Raw genomic sequence first — 20250 nt, 5'->3', positions numbered from 1 at the left:
ATTTTGTTCAGCATTACACAGTAATACAAGCAGGTAAAACACAAGGAAAATGTGAAAAGTTGACATGTAAATTGAACTACATCTATATGAACATCAGGGTAAATAAGACAGAGTGAAAAAATTATGCACAAAACTTTATAGCAACATTTAGTGACAAAAGGACCTCAAAATATAGTAGGGAGTCAAAATGACTCCCTTCAGTAGTTCTTGGTAAATTTTGAAAAAAACGCGCAAATTTTTCACCAAAATTATTTATTCTCACAAAATCTTTTTTCACATCATATTTGAGGAAAAGTCACCGAGTTTCAAGCCGGAATTCTGAAAAATGTAGTCACAGAAGAGAAATAAAAAAGGAAAGGAGTCAAAATGACTCCATCAGTAGTTCTAGTGTTAAAATTGTTACAGAAAATTATTGCAATTACATATGTTTTGTTATAGACATGTATACACGTTTCCTTTGTGTGTATTATAACAATTAAAAAAAAACGGAGAAAAAAAGTCAAATTTGGACATAATTTCACACAAAACCCCAAAAATGGGAAGACAAAATTGTTGACACCTTTACAAAATTTTGGCTAAACAACTTTGTTTCAAGCATGTGATGCTCGTTCAAACTCACCTGCTGCAAGTAACAGGTATGGGGAAATATTAAAATCACACCTGGAGCCAGATTAAAAGGGGAGACATTGGCTCAATCTTTGCATTGTGTGTCTGTGTATGCCACATTAAGCATGGACAACAGAGAGAGAAGAGAGAACTGTCTGAGGACTTGAGAACAAAAATTGTTGAATAATATCAACAATCTCAAGGTTGCAAGAACATCTCCAGAGATCTTTAAGTTCCTTTGTCCACAGTGTGCAACATAATCAAGACGTTTACAACCCATGGCACTGTAGTTAATCTCCCTGGACGTGGACTTAGAAAAATTGATGAAAGGTTGCAACGTAGGATAGCCTGGATGGTGAAAAAGCAGCCCCAATCAAGTTCCAAAGAAATTCAAGCTGTCCTGCAGGCTCAGGCTGCATCAATGAATAAAATGAAATGCAATGGCAGGAGACCCAGGAGGAGCCCACTGCTGACACAGAGACATAAAAAAGCTAAACTGTAGTTTGCCAAAATGTACAAGAGTAAGCCAAAATCCTTCTGGGAAAGTGCCTTGTGGACAGATGAGACAAAGATAGAGCTTTTTGGAAAGCACATCGTTTTACTGTTTATCGAAAACAGAATGAGGTCTACAAAGAAAAGAACACAGTACCTCCAGTCAAATATGGTGGAGGTCCAAAGATGTTTTGGGGGTATTTTGCTGCCTATGGCACTGGGTACCTTGATTGTGTGCAAGGCATCATAAAATCTGAAGATTACCAAAGGATTTTGGGCCACAATGTAGTGCCAGTGTCAGAAAGCTAGGTTTGTGTCCTAGGTCGTGGGTCTTCGAAAAGGACAATGACACCAAATATACTTCAAGAAGCTCCCAGAAATGGATGAATAAAAAATTGCTGGAGAGTTCTGAAGTAGCCAGCAATGAGTCTGGATCTAAATCCCATTGAACACCTGTGGAGAGATATTAAAATTGATGTTGGGAGAAGGCACCCTTCAAATATGAGAGCCCTGGAGCAATTTGCAAAAGAAGAGTGGTCCAAAATTGCAGTTGAGAGGTGTAAGAAGCTTACTGATGATTATAAGAAGCAATTGATCGCAATTCTTTAGTCCAAAGGGTGTGCAACTAAATATTAAGGTGAAGGTGCCAACAATTTTGTCCGGCTTATTTTGGGGGTTTTGTAAGAAATTATATCCAATTTGCCTTTTTTTCTAATTTTTTTTGTGTTGTTCCAATACACACAAAGGAAATAAAAAAGTGTATAACAAAACATGTGCAATGGCAACAATTTCCTGGGAGAAATACTTAATGTTCTGGAACAATTTTAAGGGTGCCAACATTTTCGGTTATGACTATAAATATTATGTCTCCTTATAATAGCGCCGCTCACAGGCATTATCTGCAACACAAGGTATTTACAAATATACTTATACCCACATGCTGAATGCATTGGGCAGCTTTAAAAAAGGACCGGACAACTTCTTTAATTTTAGAATTTTTTTTGCAAATGTTCGTGCATGTTGGCATAATGTATGCCATGTCCTTTTCCCACTAAGGCAGGTTATTTTTTAAGTGCCTCACAAAAAATGTCTAAAAGCAGGGACTGATTCAAGAAGACTGGAGTTGCACACGCTATTCTTAATGAACCGGCTCACTGGAGTAAGGTGCACCTAATTCATTAAGGGGAGCACATTGCCACTATAAGATGTGTACCTCCAGAGAGGAATATACCCTTGGTGCAACCTGTGTAGCTGCAAAGGAGCTAAAGAGTTAAGGGGTCCCACTTCATCTCCAAAACAGCAAACTACTTCTACTACAGACACATTATTGGACTGCAAAGGGTCTATCCACTGTTCTTGCATAGGGGCCCTCTATTGTCTTTGTCTGCTCTTGTGTACTCCAGTCAGTCAATGATTTCTGGAAGTAAACAGTGAATTAAACAACCAATCTTAATTGTTTTTAATGTAGTGCTGCTGCCTGATTTGGCTTTTATCCTAAAGGTACCGTCACACTTAGCGACGCTACATCGATCCCGACAACTATACGACCTGGCAGGGATCGTTGCTGCGTCGCTATGTGGTCGCTGGTGAGATGTCAAACAGTCAAATCTTCCCAACGACGCAGCAACGATACGGTGACCCGTAGTGACCTGTTTAATGATGTCGGCGGTCGTTGGGACCCTGTCACATAGCAGCTACTCTGACGATTCAGACCCCAATGAGGGACGTACTGTGTGACGCTGTAGTCACACAGGCATGCATTTGTGTTGCCTTTTCCGTGCCCCCTCAGCTCCGATTGGTGGTCGCTACCGCGTTCTGATTGGGCGGCCTTGCCTTAAAAGAAGGCAACATAGTAGCGCTTCCGTCCTTTGTTCCTGACCGCGTGCTGGTTTACAGATCGTAGTAGAGTTCTCCGGGCTGTGACTCCACATCGATTTATCTATTCTTCAACGGTTCTTCTGATACCTATATGTTGCCTTCTTTTAAGGCAAGGCCACCAATCACACCGCAGTAGCAACCACCAATAGGAGCTGAGGGGGCGTGGAAAAGGCAATGCAAATGTATGCCTATGTGTCTCAGTTCTGAGTCGCCAACGAGGTCGTTGGTAAGGTGTCAAACACACCGATGCATGCTACCCAGCGGGACCTCAACGATCAAAAAATGGTCCAGGCCATTCCGACATGACCAGCGATCTCACAGCAGGGGCTTGGTCGCTGCTATGTGTCAAACATAGTGAGATCGCAGCAGAGGTCGCTGTTGCGTCACAAAACTTGTTACTCAGCAGCGATCTCGCTAGCGATCTCGCTTAGTGTGACGGGGGCTTTAATCATATTGCACGACTCGCTAAAGAGATCATTGTGACTTGTAGGATTGCTGCTTCCAATAGGTGGCGCTATAGAGTTCAAGTCCTTTTTTCTCTGAAGAGGCAATTTGCATATTAAATTTCCCAGAGGAGCATTGCATGGCAAATAAGCCTCCTTACCTTGGCATGCCAGAGCCAGTGTGTCACTCTCCACAAGGAGAAACGTTACCCCTTATACCTCAGTCCAGAGCCTCTCACCTAGCCAAATCTGTTCTCATACTTTGCACTGATGAGGGCCAACAGCCCGAAACAGCATGTCTACAAATTGAGATTCTGATTTGGCTTTTATCCTAAGTCATATTGCACGACTCGTTAAAGGGTTGATTGTGACTTGTAGGATTGCTGCTTCCAATAGGTGGTGCTATAGAGTTCAAGTCCTCTTTTTATCTGAAAAGGCAATTTGCATATGAGATAACACACTATCTAAACAATTTGTTTATTGGTTTATTTCTTTATCTCTCTTGAACTCTATAGCTAAGTGGTGAGATACAGAGTCTTCTCATTATCCTGATTTACCACAAAATGGCAACTGCATTCCCTTCTTCTGCTTTAATACACTCTATAAAGATCTCTCCTGCTTGACTGTAATATGATGTGATTGCTGCAAGGCGTTAGTTATGGGAACATCCACCTTGCCTCATTTGGGGTCATATGACACTTATCTGGCTGATGCTATCTTTTGCAATGTGTAAAACTGATCAACCAGGTTCAGCAAATTTCTAAACAATTTACACAATATTGATTTTCATCCAAATAGTTTGCTCATCTCTACATTTTTATTATAAATAGTTTTTTATCTTCAAAATTAATATATTTAAATAATTAATTTAGATATTGTTATCCTTATTTTCTACTTAACTGCACATTGCATTGCTCATTTTTCTCAGTAAAAGCACAATATAAAACCAATGCAAACATTTTGTGACATTATGGCCCAATAATTTTATGAAGTACTTTTACTTAACTAAAACCCATAACCTTTGAACAGCTACTTAAGGGTAAGTTCACACATTGCATTTTGTTTGTGCAGGCAAAACATACTCTCTTGGTAGTAAAGAAGATGCCTACTAAAACCAGGTTTTGCTGTGTTTTTGCTGTGTCTTTTGCTGCATTTTTCAGGATCCCAAAGTTCAGCTTTGCTTCTGCCACAGATGCATGAGCTCAGATCACCAATGCAAGACATATGTGAAACCATAAAACCATTTTTGGAAAAAGGGCAATTTTATCAAATTATTTAATGAAAAAATATTTTTTTGTCTGAAAAAATAGTGATTATTCTGAACAAAAAAGTTCATATGGGTTCAAGAAAAAATACACAATAACAAATGTAACAGCAGGGGAGGTGAATTGGTTGGGAATAGTGTACCTTAGACATTGACAGAGCATTGAGCTTGTAGGACACTGTTTACTTTAATACTTTGGTCAGCCCTTGAGTTGGTCAGATATTGTTCAATTTCACACCTTGGTCAGCCAATGTTTACTTTGCACACATCACTAATTTAATTAAACTGTACTAATCCTGACTGCCATTCTCAGGTGAGAACACCAAGACATTATAGTTTAACCTTGGGAAAATCACAAAAATAAATGGGTTTGCAGAAAAAATGCAGCAAAATATGGTACCTACATTTTTTGCTGCATTTTTCACTTACTCTTTGCTTTCTATGGGTGAAAAAATGCAGCAAAAATGCTGAAAGAAATGACTTGCTGCAGTTTTCAAAAACTTAGCAGTTTTCCAATCCAGTCAGGAAAAAAAAAATGTGTGTCCATGAGATTTTTGAAATCTCATAGCTTTTGCTGGTACTGTAAAACGCATATTTTAATTTGCATACATTTGCATAAAAAAACAAAAACAAAACAAAAAAACCCACAAAACTAAAAACACAACATGTGAACACAGGCTAAGGCTGAAGTCACACATGTAGTTTTTTATATTTTTTTGAGCCTGTACCAAAAGTGGATCTAATAGAAATGGGAAGTAGAATAGTCTTTCTTTCATATTTCTTTATTTCTTATGTCTTTTAAATCCATTCTTTGCTTTGGTAAAAAATTTTTTAAAAAAAGGCATCTTTTGACTAAGATGCAGCTTACAGATGCAGCTTACATGCAGAATAAATTAAAATTGACAAGTACAGTAGACCTCAGACTGGACCCTCCAAAATTAATTTAGATCCAAGACTAAGAATAAATGGAAGCCCAAGTTTATATCACTGAATTCAGACACCAAAATAGATGAAGAAAAAAGCTTTCAAATACAAGTCTAGAGGCAAAAAAAAGCCAAATAATTAGATCACTACACATTATGGCCTTAATTCATCAAAGCTTTTAAATACTTTGAAAAGGTGCAAAATCTTTGCTTAACTTGGAGTAGCACAAAACTGTTGCGAATTTTGCGTTTTCACACCAGTTACGCCCAACTCCACCATAATGGGCAGAGCTGGGGCTGGAGGTGGGGCATGACACCAAATTGCTCATCTAATTCATGAAGAGCTGTGGCATTCCTTATGCCAGAAATCTTACTCCAGTATCTGAGGTACTAGTAGTGAGGTTCACAGAGGTGCCCACCATTTGACAGATGCTACTAATTCATTAAGAGGCATGATGAATTGGGATCAATGTCCTGATCTGGAATACATTTGGACCTAATGTGATGGCACTCAGAGATGAAGAGGAAAAAAGAAGCAAAGAGGATATTTCCAACTGTTACTTATAAGGATTATGGTTGATTACAAGTATAATTAAAAAAGAAATTTCCCTGCTCCGTCTTCCTTATGAATCTGTTCCTGTCTTGATGACTTTTCTTTGCTTCTAAACTCTTGGAAGGCCTGGTTGCCTGTTTGAAGCACATTTGATATTTTAAACATTTGTTATAGTCCCGGTTTAGTACTATTAGGTTCTGCAGCTCTACACTGATCATTCAAACCAAGAGGCAATGGGGCTCAGCTAATCTTCGAGCATGAGCAAAGAGGTGCACAGACCCATACAATTTCTATTGAGCGTACCCGGATCTGTTTGCTCTTGTGCATAAGGGCAAACAGTCTTAAGAGCAAGCATTATTGCTTCTGTCTTTTGGTTGGCAGCGGATTAATCTCTGTACTGTCCACCATTCAACAGTGAATATATATTTTTTCAGGAACAAAGATAACACAGCTTACAACTAGAGATGAGCGTTGTTCTACTCGAACTGTTCGCCAATCTCAAATTCGAGCTGTTTTGGGCGGTGTTCGAGCCGTTCGCCGAACACGAACAATTTGATAAAAATTCGGCTGTTCGAGGTTATGTTCGATAACTGTTTGTGCACCAAAATCATAACTGGATTTTTTCTCAGTAATGATGAAAATTAATGTTAATACGCAGTTTGAGTGTACAGCGGGGTGGGGGGAGGGGCAGGGGATGGATCTCTGCAGGAACAATGAAGATCTCCATTTTTTTTTCTCTTTCCCGCATTTGCAGTGGGGAGGTGCAATCTGTCAGCCTATCAGCAGCGCACACACGGAGCGAAGTGCTTTTTTTCACACAAGCAAGGGCATGTGTCATTGGCAGTGTATGTCACATGTCCTTGCCCTATAAGACCAAGCCATTTTCCCCGTCGCCACCATTTTCTCACTGCTGCAGCTGCGTGTTAGACGGCACCGCTGTTGCTGTGTGCGCTATACCTTGTTAATTTCAAGCCAATTTTCGCACAAATATACAGATAGCTTGGGAGTAGGGAATAGTTGTGATTGCAGTCCTTTTAAGGACTAGGTTACAGCATTTCCTACGACTTTTATCAGGGAGGTCTGTGCTCTTAAATAGATAGGTTGTGGGAGTAAAGACTAATTGTAATTGGAGTCCTTTTCAGGACTAGGTTACATCAGTTCCTATCAGTTTTTGCCAGGCAGGTCTGTTCCAGTGCTGTGCAAGTTTTTTTCACAGCATTTGGCTGAATCTAGCAAAGCTAATCCTTTTTGGCCTATTGCAGAGTGTGTTAGTCAGTGGAGTAGCCTATCTGTGTTGCAAGATATACCACCTGTGTATAGAATACCATTTTTTTTACTGCACCTAGTGAAGTAAAATCTTTTGGGCATAGCATCATTCTATTAGTCCATCTATACTGACCTCCATCCGGTTGCAAATTAAAACTAATTTTTATCTGCATCTACAGTACCTCTGAAAAAATATTTGGGCTTCTAGCTGTGTGTGGGACTTGTTGTATTAGTCCATCTATACTGACCTCCATCAGGTTGCAAATTAAAAATAATTTTTATCTGCATCTACAGTACCTCTGAAAAAATATTTGGGCTTCTAGCTGTGTGTGGGACTTGTTGTATTAGTCCATCTATACTGACCTCCATCAGGTTGCAAACTGAATATATTTTTTTCTGCATCTACCTCTGAAAAAATATTTGGGCTTCTAGCTGTGTGTGGGACTTGTTGTATTAGTCCATCTATACTGACCTCCATCAGGTTGCAAATTAAAAATAATTTTTATCTGCATCTACAGTACCTCTGAAAAAATATTTGGGCTTCTAGCTGTGTGTGGGACTTGTTGTATTAGTCCATCTATACTGACCTCCATCAGGTTGCAAACTGAATATATTTTTTTCTGCATCTACCTCTGAAAAAATATTTGGGCTTCTAGCTGTGTGTGGGACTTGTTGTATTAGTCCATCTATACTGACCTCCATCAGGTTGCAAACTGAATATATTTTTTTCTGCATCTACCTCTGAAAAAATATTGGGCTTCTAGCTGTGTGTGGGACTTGTTGTATTAGTCCATCTATACTGACCTCCATCAGGTTGCAAACTGAATATATTTTTTTCTGCATCTACCTCTGAAAAAATATTGGGCTTCTAGCTGTGTGTGGGTCTTGTTCTATTAATCCATCTATACTGACCTCCATCAGGTTGCAAACTGAATATAATTTTTTTCTGCATCTAGCTCTGAAAAAATATTTGGCCTTCTAGCAGTGTGTCGGACTTTCTCTATTAGTCCATCTATACTGACCTCCATCAGGTTGCAAATTAAAACTAATTTTTATCTGCATCTACAGTACCTCTGAAAAAATATTTGGGCTTCTAGCTGTGTGTGGGACTTGTTGTATTAGTCCATCTATACTGACCTCCATCAGGTTGCAAATTAAAAATAATTTTTATCTGCATCTACAGTACCTCTGAAAAAATATTTGGGCTTCTAGCTGTGTGTGGGACTTGTTGTATTAGTCCATCTATACTGACCTCCATCAGGTTGCAAACTGAATATATTTTTTTCTGCATCTACCTCTGAAAAAATATTTGGGCTTCTAGCTGTGTGTGGGACTTGTTGTATTAGTCCATCTATTCTGACCTCCATCAGGTTGCAAACTGAATATATTTTTTTCTGCATCTACCTCTGAAAAAATATTGGGCTTCTAGCTGTGTGTGGGACTTGTTGTATTAGTCCATCTATACTGACCTCCATCAGGTTGCAAACTGAATATATTTTTTTCTGCATCTACCTCTGAAAAAATATTGGGCTTCTAGCTGTGTGTGGGTCTTGTTCTATTAATCCATCTATACTGACCTCCATCAGGTTGCAAACTGAATATAATTTTTTTCTGCATCTAGCTCTGAAAAAATATTTGGCCTTCTAGCAGTGTGTCGGACTTTCTCTATTAGTCCATCTATACTGACCTCCATCAGGTTGCAAATTAAAACTAATTTTTATCTGCATCTACAGTACCTCTGAAAAAATATTTGGGCTTCTAGCTGTGTGTGGGACTTGTTGTATTAGTCCATCTATACTGACCTCCATCAGGTTGCAAACTGAATATATTTTTTTCTGCATCTACCTCTGAAAAAATATTGGGCTTCTAGCTGTGTGTGGGACTTGTTGTATTAGTCCATCTATACTGACCTCCATCAGGTTGCAAACTGAATATATTTTTTTCTGCATCTACCTCTGAAAAAATATTGGGCTTCTAGCTGTGTGTGGGTCTTGTTCTATTAATCCATCTATACTGACCTCCATCAGGTTGCAAACTGAATATAATTTTTTTCTGCATCTAGCTCTGAAAAAATATTTGGCCTTCTAGCAGTGTGTCGGACTTTCTCTATTAGTCCATCTATACTGACCTCCATCAGGTTGCAAATTAAAACTAATTTTTATCTGCATCTACAGTACCTCTGAAAAAATATTTGGGCTTCTAGCTGTGTGTGGGACTTGTTGTATTAGTCCATCTATACTGACCTCCATCAGGTTGCAAACTGAATATATTTTTTTCTGCATCTACCTCTGAAAAAATATTGGGCTTCTAGCTGTGTGTGGGACTTGTTGTATTAGTCCATCTATACTGACCTCCATCAGGTTGCAAACTGAATATATTTTTTTCTGCATCTAACCCAGCCAATAGTTTTGGCCTAATACCACAGTTTGGCCACTTAGCTCTGCTCGGTTACCATCCATTGTTTTTTTGTGCAAACAACTCCAGAGTTGTGAATTAGTTAACCACCAAAATGAGTGGAAAAAGGCCTGCTGCTGGTGGAAAGGGGAATAGGCGTGTTGGGAAGGGGAAAAAAGGTTGTGTCCGTGGGGTAGGTGTTAAAGCAACAGTAACATCTGCAGAAGAAAGACCATCTTCCAGCCAAACTAAAATGTCTACTTCTTTTAGCGGACAATGTGATAAGATCCCTTTCTTACGGCCACGCCAATCGCTACAAATTCCAGATGAGGCACAAAAACAGCAGGTGCTTCAACGGATATCAAGTGCTCCTTTAAGTGGGCTCTCCTCCACATCAACTTCAACATCACAAATACTCCAGTCCTTAAAGGTGTCACCCAAATCGCACTTGCTTCCTCACAGCTCCCAAATCTCCAACTGCCTGTCACGGGTGTGTCGCCACGAAGATCGTCACGAGTACACAGCCTGACTTTTCGCAGCTGACTTGTTGGTGCTTTGTGTTTTTCGGCAGTGAGGGAGTTAATTCTCTCTCTCTCTGTACAAGACGAGGTCCAGCCTCGCCCAGCTGCAATCAATACTGCTGTAGTGAGACTCCTTCAAATGCCTGCTGGTCTGTTTGGGAAGTGTCGGTGAAAGCATTTCATTCAGACTAACAGAGCGGATCGTGGTGTTTGGAGTTTCTGAGATAAGTGTATTTGGAGTGTTTTTTCCCTTCCTCGCTTTATCATTTATCTCCTTTCCCGTTGGTGTTCCCTCTGTTGTAGTTGTGTAGTTGTTGTATGCAAGGTGGTTTTGGTTTTTCCCTTGTACTGTCTCGTTCGTCTAAGTACTGTGTGTGGGCATATTATTACTTGTCCCCTTTTGTTGTGATCGGGGTCCTTCTCAGGACTAGATTACTTAGGTGCAGGGATCCTCAGGAGGTAGGGGTTACGCTGGCGGCCTGGACCTCTGTACCTTTAACAGTACCTCCAGGTTGAGGGACTAGTCAGGGCCCCAGCTTAGGGTCAGCTTAGGCCCTTTACCTCCAGTATACAGAGACAGCGTGACATTTTCACCGACCCACTTAGTTTTTCTCCAGCTACCATGGATCCAGTAGCCGGTCTAGCTCGTCAGTTGCAGAGTTTGTCCATGGAGCTGGCGGACGTTAGGTCCAAGGTTTTGCATCCTCAGGAGCAAGCCGGACCAGAACCTAAAGCAGCTCTCCCTGACAGGTTCACTGGGGGGCGGGACAAGTTTTTTGTTTTCCGGGAGGCCTGCAAGTTGTACTTTCGGCTGCGGCCTCGGTCATCGGGGAGTGAAGAACAAAGGGTGGTAATTGTCATCTCGCTCCTACAAGGGGACCCACAATCTTGGGCGTTCTCTCTTCTCCCGGGCTCCCCGGCTCTCCAGTCAGTGGATAGGTTTTTCGCTGCTCTGGGACTCGTATATGATGACCCAGATCGGATCTCCCTTGCTGAGTCTAAGTTACGTAGGATCCAGCAGGGAGATCGTCTGGCGGAGGAATTCTGTTCGGAGTTCCGTAGGTGGGCCACGGACACCCAGTGGAATGACCCGGCTCTTAGGAGCCAGTTTTGTCATGGTTTATCCGACAAATTACAGGATGTGTTGGCATAGTATGACTCTCCCGCGTCACTGGAAGCCGCTATGGCCCTTGCTATTCGCGTTGACAGACGGCTTCGGGAGAGGTGCGGGATAACTCTACCCCCTTTGATGACTCCACCTCCTACAAGGTCCCCTCATATGGTGGTTCCCCTGGTCAGTCCAGAGGAGCCTATGCAATTAGGAGGGACATCATTTCGGGGGAGGGGACCGGTGGTGCGCCATAAGACAGGAAGGTGTTTCTTCTGCGGGAGAAAGGGACATTTTATTGGGGGGTGTCCATCCCGTCCCTTGCAGAGTGAAGAGTCGTCAGAAAACTGTTGATCCCAGGTTGTGTGGTGGACGGCAATCTGGGAGTAGGTATTTCGTCCCTAGGTTCGTCTCAGTTTCTCGTACCGGCGGAGGTGGTGGGTACGAGAACTGAGAGGATATCTGTTCTTCTGGATAGTGGGGCCGGGGCTAATCTGGTTGATGCTCGGTTTGCCCGGGTTCAAGGTATGCGATTGAGTGAGTTGGCTAAACCCATCCCCATATTCTCGATCGATGCCAGGCCTCTCGGTCAGGGAAGTTTTTTGCAAGCTGTGCATGACGTAAAACTTCAAGTGGGGGCGATACATAAAGAACTGTTGTCTTGCTACGTGTTGGAGGGTCTTCCCACTCCTATAGTGTTGGGCCTTCCTTGGTTAGCTAAGCATAACCCGGTTATTAATTGGCAAACCAGAGAGATAAGCCAATGGAGTAAATTCTGTAATAAAAACTGCATGAACACGGTCATCGGTGCGGTTACTCCTTGGGTCTTACCTCCATTTCTGGCGGACTTTGAGGATGTATTCTCGGAGAAAGGGTGTCAGGAACTACCTCCTCATCGCGAGTATGACTGTTCTGTAAAACTGCTCCCTGAGGCCAAGTTACCTAAAGCTAGGTTGTATAACCTTTCTGGTCCTGAGAGGCAGGCCATGAAGGATTATATTTCAGAAAGTCTGGCTAAGGGGCATATTAGACCTTCATCTTCACCGGTGGCTGCGGGGTTCTTCTTTGTTAAGAAGAAAGATGGAGGCCTACGCCCTTGCCTGGATTTCCGTGAACTTAATCGGATTACGGTCCGAGATCCGTATCCGCTCCCACTTATTCCCGATCTCTTTAATCAGATCGTGGGCGCCAAATGGTTCTCTAAGTTGGATCTCAGGGGGGCGTACAATCTGATTAGGATGAAGGAGGGGGATGAGTGGAAGACGGCGTTTAACACTCCGGAGGGGCATTATGAGAACCTTGTCATGCCATTCGGTCTGACTAATGCCCCGGCGGTGTTCCAACACTTTGTTAATGACATTTTTCGCCGCCTGGTGGGACAGTTTGTTGTCATATATCTGGATGATATCTTAATTTACTCGCCGGATCTGGTGTCTCATCAGGAGCACGTTAGGCAGGTGTTACAGATCTTGCGGGATAATAAACTGTATGCCAAATGGGAAAAGTGTGTGTTCGCCGTACAGGAACTCCAGTTTTTAGGCTTCCTGGTTTCAGCGTCCGGTTTTCGTATGGACCCTGGGAAAGTGCGGGCAGTTCTTGAGTGGGATCGGCCAGAGAATCTTAAGGCACTACAACGTTTCCTGGGGTTTGCTAATTATTACCGGAAGTTCATTCGTAATTTCTCGTCCATGGTTAAGCCTCTCACAGACATGACTAAAAAGGGGACGGATTTTTCTAGGTGGTCTGACAAGGCTTGTCAAGCATTCTCCTCCTTGAAAAAATGTTTTGCCTCGGCACCCATACCCATTCAACCTGATGCGTCACAGCCATTCATTGTAGAGGTAGACGCTTCCGAGGTAGGGGTGGGAGCAGTATTGTCACAGGGTTCGTCCCCTGGTAAGTGGCATCCGTGCGCCTTTTTCTCTAAAAAATTGTCGTCCGCTGAGAGGAATTACGATGTCGGCAATAGGGAACTCTTGGCCATTAAGTTAGCTTTTGAGGAGTGGCGCCATTTTTTGGAGGGGGCAGTCCATCCGGTCACCGTCATCACCGATCACAAGAACCTGCTATATCTGGAGTCCGCGAAACGTCTGAATCCCAGACAAGCTAGGTGGTCATTGTTTTTTACTAGGTTTAATTTTGTTGTTACATATCGTTCTGGGTCAAAAAATGTAAAGGCGGATGCCTTATCTCGTAGTTTCCCTGGGGCCGGGAATACGGACGACCCGATTCCTATCCTTCAGGAGGGGGTGGTGGTTTCGGCAGTATGCTCTGAGCTGGAGGAGGAGGTATTGGAGGCTCAGGGGGACGCCCCTGTTGGACCTCCGGGGAGACTGTTTGTTCCAGATCAGTTGCGACAAAAGGTGATCGAGGCACACCATAACTCAGTTTTTGCAGGACACCCGGGGAGTAAAGCAATTGTGGATCTCCTCTCGCGTCGGTTTTGGTGGCCTAACTTACATAAGGAGGTGGTAACTTTTGTCGCGTCCTGTGGGGTTTGTGCGCGCTCTAAGACCTCACATACCCGTCCGTCTGGGGCCCTCTTACCTTTGAAGATCCCGGAGCGTCCTTGGACTCATCTGTCTATGGACTTTATTACGGACCTCCCTCCGTCTTCGGGTAAAACGGTCATACTCGTTGTAGTGGACAGGTTCAGCAAGATGGCACATTTTATCGCTCTTCCGGCTCTCCCTAATGCTAAAACTCTTGCGCAGGTGTTCATTGGGGAGATTGTGAGGCTTCACGGGGTACCCTCCGAGGTGGTGTCTGATCGGGGGTCTCAGTTTGTGTCCAAGTTCTGGAAGGCGTTTTGTGCACGGCGGGGGATGCATTTGTCATTCTCATCGGCTTTTCATCCTCAGACCAATGGTCAGACGGAACGTATGAACCAGAGCTTGGAGACATATCTCCGGTGTTTTGTGTCAGAGAACCAGGAGGGCCCAGTCCTTTCTTACCTCTGGCAGAGTTTGCTCTTAATAATAGGCGGAGCGAGTCCACTGGTAAGTCCCCGTTTTTTGGGGCATATGGTTTTCACCCCCAGTTTTGTACTTTCAGTAGGGGGGGCTCTTCGGGGGTTCCTGAGGAGGAACGATTTTCCTCATCACTCGCTTCAGTATGGAGAGGGGTGCTGAAGAATCTGAATACTATGGGGAACCGATACAAACGTATGGCTGATAGGAGGAGAGTGTCTGGTCCGGACCTAAGTGTGAACGATCGGGTATGGTTGTCTACCAGGAATATTAAACTTAAGGTTCCCTCCTGGAAACTGGGTCCCAGGTTCATCGGGCCGTACAGAATCAGTTCTATTATTAATCCGGTGGCATTCCGTCTTGACCTCCCCCCTACGTTTAAAATTCACAACGTGTTCCACAGATCGTTGCTTAAGAGGTATGTGGCGCCGGTGGTACCGTCACCTTTACCTCCCCCTCCAGTGGTGGTCAATGGTAACTTGGAGTTCCAGGTATCGAGGGTTATCGATTCACACTTTAATCGCCGGTCCCTTCAGTACCTGGTTCATTGGAAAGGGTATGGTCCTGAGGAGAGGATGTGGGTTCCTGCGTCGGATATTAACGCAGACCGATTAGTTCGGGCCTTCCACACGACTCACCCGGATAAACCTGGCCCTGAGGGTCCGGAGGCCCCTCGTAGAAGGGGGGGTACTGTCACGGGTGTGTCGCCACGAAGATCGTCACGAGTACACAGCCTGACTTCTCGCAGCTGACTTGTTGGTGCTTTGTGTTTTTCGGCAGTGAGGGAGTTAATTCTCTCTCTCTCTGTGCTAGACGAGGTCCAGCCTCGCCCAGCTGCAATCAATACTGCTGTAGTGAGACTCCTTCAAATGCCTGCTGGTCTGTTTGGGAAGTGTCGGTGAAAGCATTTCATTCAGACTAAAAGAGCGGATCGTGGTGTTTGGAGTTTCTGAGATAAGTGTATTTGGAGTGTTTTTTCCCTTCCTCGCTTTATCATTTATCTCCTTTCCCTTTGGTGTTCCCTCTGTTGTAGTTGTGTAGTTGTTGTATGCAAGGTGGTTTTGGTTTTTCCCTTGTACTGTCTCGTTCGTCTAAGTACTGTGTGTGGGCATATTATTACTTGTCCCCTTTTGTTGTGATCGGGGTCCTTCTCAGGACTAGATTACTTAGGTGCAGGGATCCTCAGGAGGTAGGGGTTACGCTGGCGGCCTGGACCTCTGTACCTTTAACAGTACCTCCAGGTTGAGGGACTAGTCAGGGCCCCAGCTTAGGGTCAGCTTAGGCCCCCTACCTCCAGTATACAGAGACAGCGTGACACTGCCCGTCTGAGTATGAGGTAGAACAGATGGTTGAGTCTGCAGAGCTGTTTACTCATACTATAGCCTGGGAATCAGAGGTCGACTCCAGCGCTTCTGTGAATCCAGACGAGGAAATGATCTGCACTGATGCCCAGAATCTTTATGAGTCGGATCCAGGACCAGACACAGAAGGTTCTGACCATAATGTAGACCCTCATTACCAAACTGTAACTCCTGTTGGTGGAGACAATGAGGAAGACGATGATAAGACTCAAATACCTGATTGGAGCGACAACTTTAGTTTTTTGTCAGGGCAGGAACAGGTTGGCTCTGAGGACGACGGGTGTGATAACACACAGGGTGATGATGATGAGGTTGGAGATCCCACTTACTGTCAACCCACAGTCAGCCAAGAGATGAGGTCAGCAGAGGAGGTGGAGGAAGATGCTAGTGACGACGAGGTCAGGTTGCGCCTTCCTGGACAGAGACGTAGTACTGGAAGCACGTCAACAACTGCATCCTCAAACACAACTCTGCCTCTCACCACAAGTCGTGGTGGCTCTTCAGGTCGCATGGGTGCTAAGCCTTGCATAGCCTGGGCATTTTTTCAGATCGATAAAGATGACCCAACTCGTGTTATCTGTAACATTTGTCAGCAAAAGCTAAGTAGAGGCCAAAAAATACATAGTTTGAGTACTTCATTCATGAACCGGCACATGGACATGAAGCATAAGTTGCAGTGGGAAGCTCAGTGTGCTACAATGCGGCCTAGCCGGCCAGGCCAACCACCGTCTGCCATATCTTGTGCATCCGCGGCCTCTTCATCCTCTGTGACTGGGGGGACAGCAGTCACACCTGTTTTGGGGCGCAGACCTGCCACCTCTTTACCCGCAACAGCCAGCGTGATTGGCAGGTCATCATTTTCTTTGGAGGTGGTAACAGCAGCTGGTGTTGAGCGCTGTCCGACATCGATAGCACCACCTTTGGATCAAGGCAACCTAACATGTCCGCCTGCATCTTCCTCACAGACCGGCAGTTTGCCGGGGACACCCTTATCAACCCCGTCTAAGCACAATAGCCAGCCCTCGGTCCCTCAGATGTGGACAAGTAAAAGACCATTTCCTCCTAGCCATGAGAAAGCTAAGAGGTTGAATTTCACCATCTGCAAGCTCTTGGCTACAGAAATGCTGCCTTTCCGCCTGGTGGACACAGAGGATTTTCGAGACCTTATGTCCGTCGCAGTGCCCCAGTACCAGATGCCCAGTCGGCACTACTTCTCAAAGAAAGGTGTGCCTGCGCTCCACCAGCATGTCGCACACAACATCACCGCTTCTTTGAGAAACTCTGTGTGTGACAGGGTGCATTTCACCACAGACACTTGGACGAGTAGGCATGGACAGGGGCGTTACATGTCGCTGACTGGGCACTGGGTAACTATGGTGACAGCAGGACAAGGGGCTGCTGTCCAAGTCTTGCCGTCCCCACGAGTTGTGCGTCAATCCTCTTTATGTCAAAGTTCCTCCACTGCTTCTGCCTCCTCAACCTCCTCTCGGTCTTCCACCTGCACCCAAAGCCTGTCTGGTCATGCCACAAGCTTTCTAACTGCGCAGAAGGGATCCTGCACACCTCCTTACTATGCTGGCAGTAGGGCTCAACGTCATCAGGCGGTTTTTACATTGAAATGTCTGGGAAATGTGAGTCACACAGCTGAGGAGTTGTGGTCAGCTCTGGAGAACCAATTTCATGAATGGTTGTCTCCACTGGACCTGAAACCAGGGAAGGCCGTGTGCGACAATGCTGCAAACCTGGGTGCGGCCCTTCGCCGGGGCAATGTCACACACGTGCCTTGTATGGCTCACGTGTTGAACCTGGTTGTCCAGCAATTTTTAGCCCACTATCCCAGACTAGATGGCCTTCTGCAGAGGGCACGGTCGCTGTGTGCTCACTTCCGCCGTTCGCATCCCGCAGCTCAGCGACTTACATCTCTACAGAAGTCGTTGGGCCTGCCACTTCACCGGCTAAAATGCGATGTGCCTACCCGGTGGAATTCAACTCTGCACATGTTGCAGCGACTGTGGCAGCACCGACAAGCCCTGGTGCAATACGTTCTGACGTATAGCCTGGGCCAACGAGATTCAGAGGTGGGGCAAATCACGCATGAGGAGTGGTCTCAGATCAGGGACCTATGCACCCTTCTGCACAGTTTTGAAATGGCGACGAAGATGTTTAGTGCTGACGATGCCATTATCAGCATGACTATTCCGGTGATTTACATGCTGGAGCACATGTTAAACAGAATTCGGAGTCAGGTGGTGGCACAAGAGGAGGTGGAGGAAGTAGAGGAGGAGGAGTTGTATGCGGAAGGGCTAACATCTGCAAGGTCCAGACGGTCGGCAACACCAAGGCGGCAGGCATGTGAGGGTGGGGGAGATGGTTTTACCAGGGCGCATGGTAGCAGCCAAACTAGTGAGGAAGGTGCAGGAGCCCAGGAAGAAGTGGAGGACGAACTGATGGAAGACTCATCAGATGAGGGAGACCTTGATCACATTTCTGTTGTGCGAGGTTGGGGGGAGAGGACAGAGGAAGGAAGCATGATTGTTACCTCGCCACCAACACAACAGGGACTTGGTGCTCCTGGATGCGCAACACACATGAGTGCCTTCTTGCTGCACTACCTGCAACATGACCCTCGAATTGTGAGAATTAGAAATAATCCTGACTACTGGGTTGCCACACTGTTAGATCCCCGGTACAAAAGTAAATTTGCAGAAATTATTCCTGCCATAGAAAGGGATGCACGCATGCAGGAGCATCAGCAGAGACTGTTGCAGAATCTTACATGTGCTTTTCCACATAATACCAGTGGTGCACGTAGTGAATCTCACAGTTCCAACTTGCCAACCGTGGGACCGTCAAGTGTTCAGCACTCAAACCGTAACAGAACCACAGTATCTGGTGGTAACATCAATTTTGCGGAATCATTTCACCACTTTTTTAGCCCATCCTTTGCAAGGCCACAGGAGACAAGAAGTCTGACACATAGTCAACGCCTAGAGACGATGGTACAGGAGTATCTCCAAGTAAACATTGAAGCCACGACTGTGTCACTGGACCCTTGCTCTTTTTGGGCTTCCAATCTGGATAAATGGCCGGAGCTAGCCACTTACGCCTTGGAGATCTTGTCATGCCCCGCAGCCAGCGTTCTGTCTGAACGTGTGTTCAGCGCTGCTGGTGGTGTGCTGACAGATAAGCGCACGCGGCTCTCCACTGATAATGTAGACAGACTCACGTTCATAAAGATGAACAAATCATGGATCCGAAACGACTTTTCTACCCCTGTGTCATCCTGGGGAGAGTAAAAGCTTGATGATTGTTTAAAATCACCCTACCAACCGTTTTAAGCTTTCAAATTACTAATCATGTTTATCTGTATCTTGACTGGAAAATAATTTGGGCTTTGTAGCAGTGTGCAGCACTGATCCTATTAGGCCATCTATAATAAGCTCCACCAGATTTAAAATTAAAAATAATTTTTAGCTGCATCTAGCCCGGAAAATAATTTTGGGGCTCCGAGATGCGCAAGACACATAAGTGCCTTCTTGTTGCACTACCTGCAGCATGACCCTCATATTGTCAGAATTCGAAGTAATCATGACTACTGGGTTGCCACACTCTTAGATCCCCCAAACTTTTCGATCAACCTTTTCATTTTAATAAAGACCAAAAAAATGGTCATTTTTGAAATTATAAGCATTAGCAGGTTGTTAGAAACTGAAATCAAACAGTTTTCAACTCAAAACTTTATTCTAGGTGATGTTACATTTTCACATAGGACCCCTTGTTCGAAAGGAGCTTCTGAACTCTCTCGTCCATTGAATTTGTCAGGTTTTGGATGGTTTCTGCTTCAATTGTTTTGCATGAGGACAGAATACCCTCCCAGAGCTGTTGCTTAGATGTGAACTGCCTTCCGCCATCATAGACACTCCTTTTAATGATGCTCCAAAGGTTCTGAATGGGGTAGAGGTCAGGGGAGCATGGGGGTCACACCATAAGTTTGTCCCCTTTTATGCCCATATCAGCCAGAGATGCAGATGTTTTATGTGCAGCATGAGATGGTGCATTATCATGCAGAAAAATGATCTTGCTGTGAAATACACGGTTCTTCTTCTTGAACCATGGCAGGAAGTGCTGTTTGAGAAAATCCACATACATTATGGAGCTCATCTTTAGCGCCTTCAGGGATCCTAAAGGGGCCGACAATCTCTCTCCCCATGATTCCAGCCCAAAACATTACTCCACCTCCTCCTTGTTGGCGCTGTAGCCGTGTTTGCGTGGGGTGTCCATCAACCAGCCATCCTCCACTCCATCCATCTGGACCATCGAGCGCTGCACGGCACTCATCCGTGAACAAAACAGTTTTGAAATCAGTCTTCATGTAATGTTTGGCCCACTGGAGCCGTTTCTGCTTGTGTGAAGTGGATAGAGGAGGTCGACAGGATGGCGTATGCACAGCTGCAAACCTCTGAAGGACCCTG

The 20250-nt window shown here is 44.6% G+C and overlaps 1 protein-coding gene across 1 annotated transcript in view; it reads left to right on the top strand.

Annotated features, from left to right (window-relative positions):
* The window catches only part of GABRA5 (gamma-aminobutyric acid type A receptor subunit alpha5), a 425627-nt gene that overhangs the window by 192363 nt on the left and 213014 nt on the right, over window positions 1-20250 (top strand). The window lies entirely within an intron of this gene.

The sequence above is a fragment of the Phyllobates terribilis genome, unplaced genomic scaffold (assembly GCF_046119375.1).
Source record: "Phyllobates terribilis strain yellow unplaced genomic scaffold, ASM4611937v1 Scaffold_2__4_contigs__length_985480577, whole genome shotgun sequence".
Classification (NCBI taxonomy): Eukaryota; Metazoa; Chordata; class Amphibia; order Anura; family Dendrobatidae; genus Phyllobates; species Phyllobates terribilis.
The sequence above is the reverse complement of the archived record's forward strand: the minus strand, read 5'-3'. Positions and strand labels throughout refer to the sequence as shown.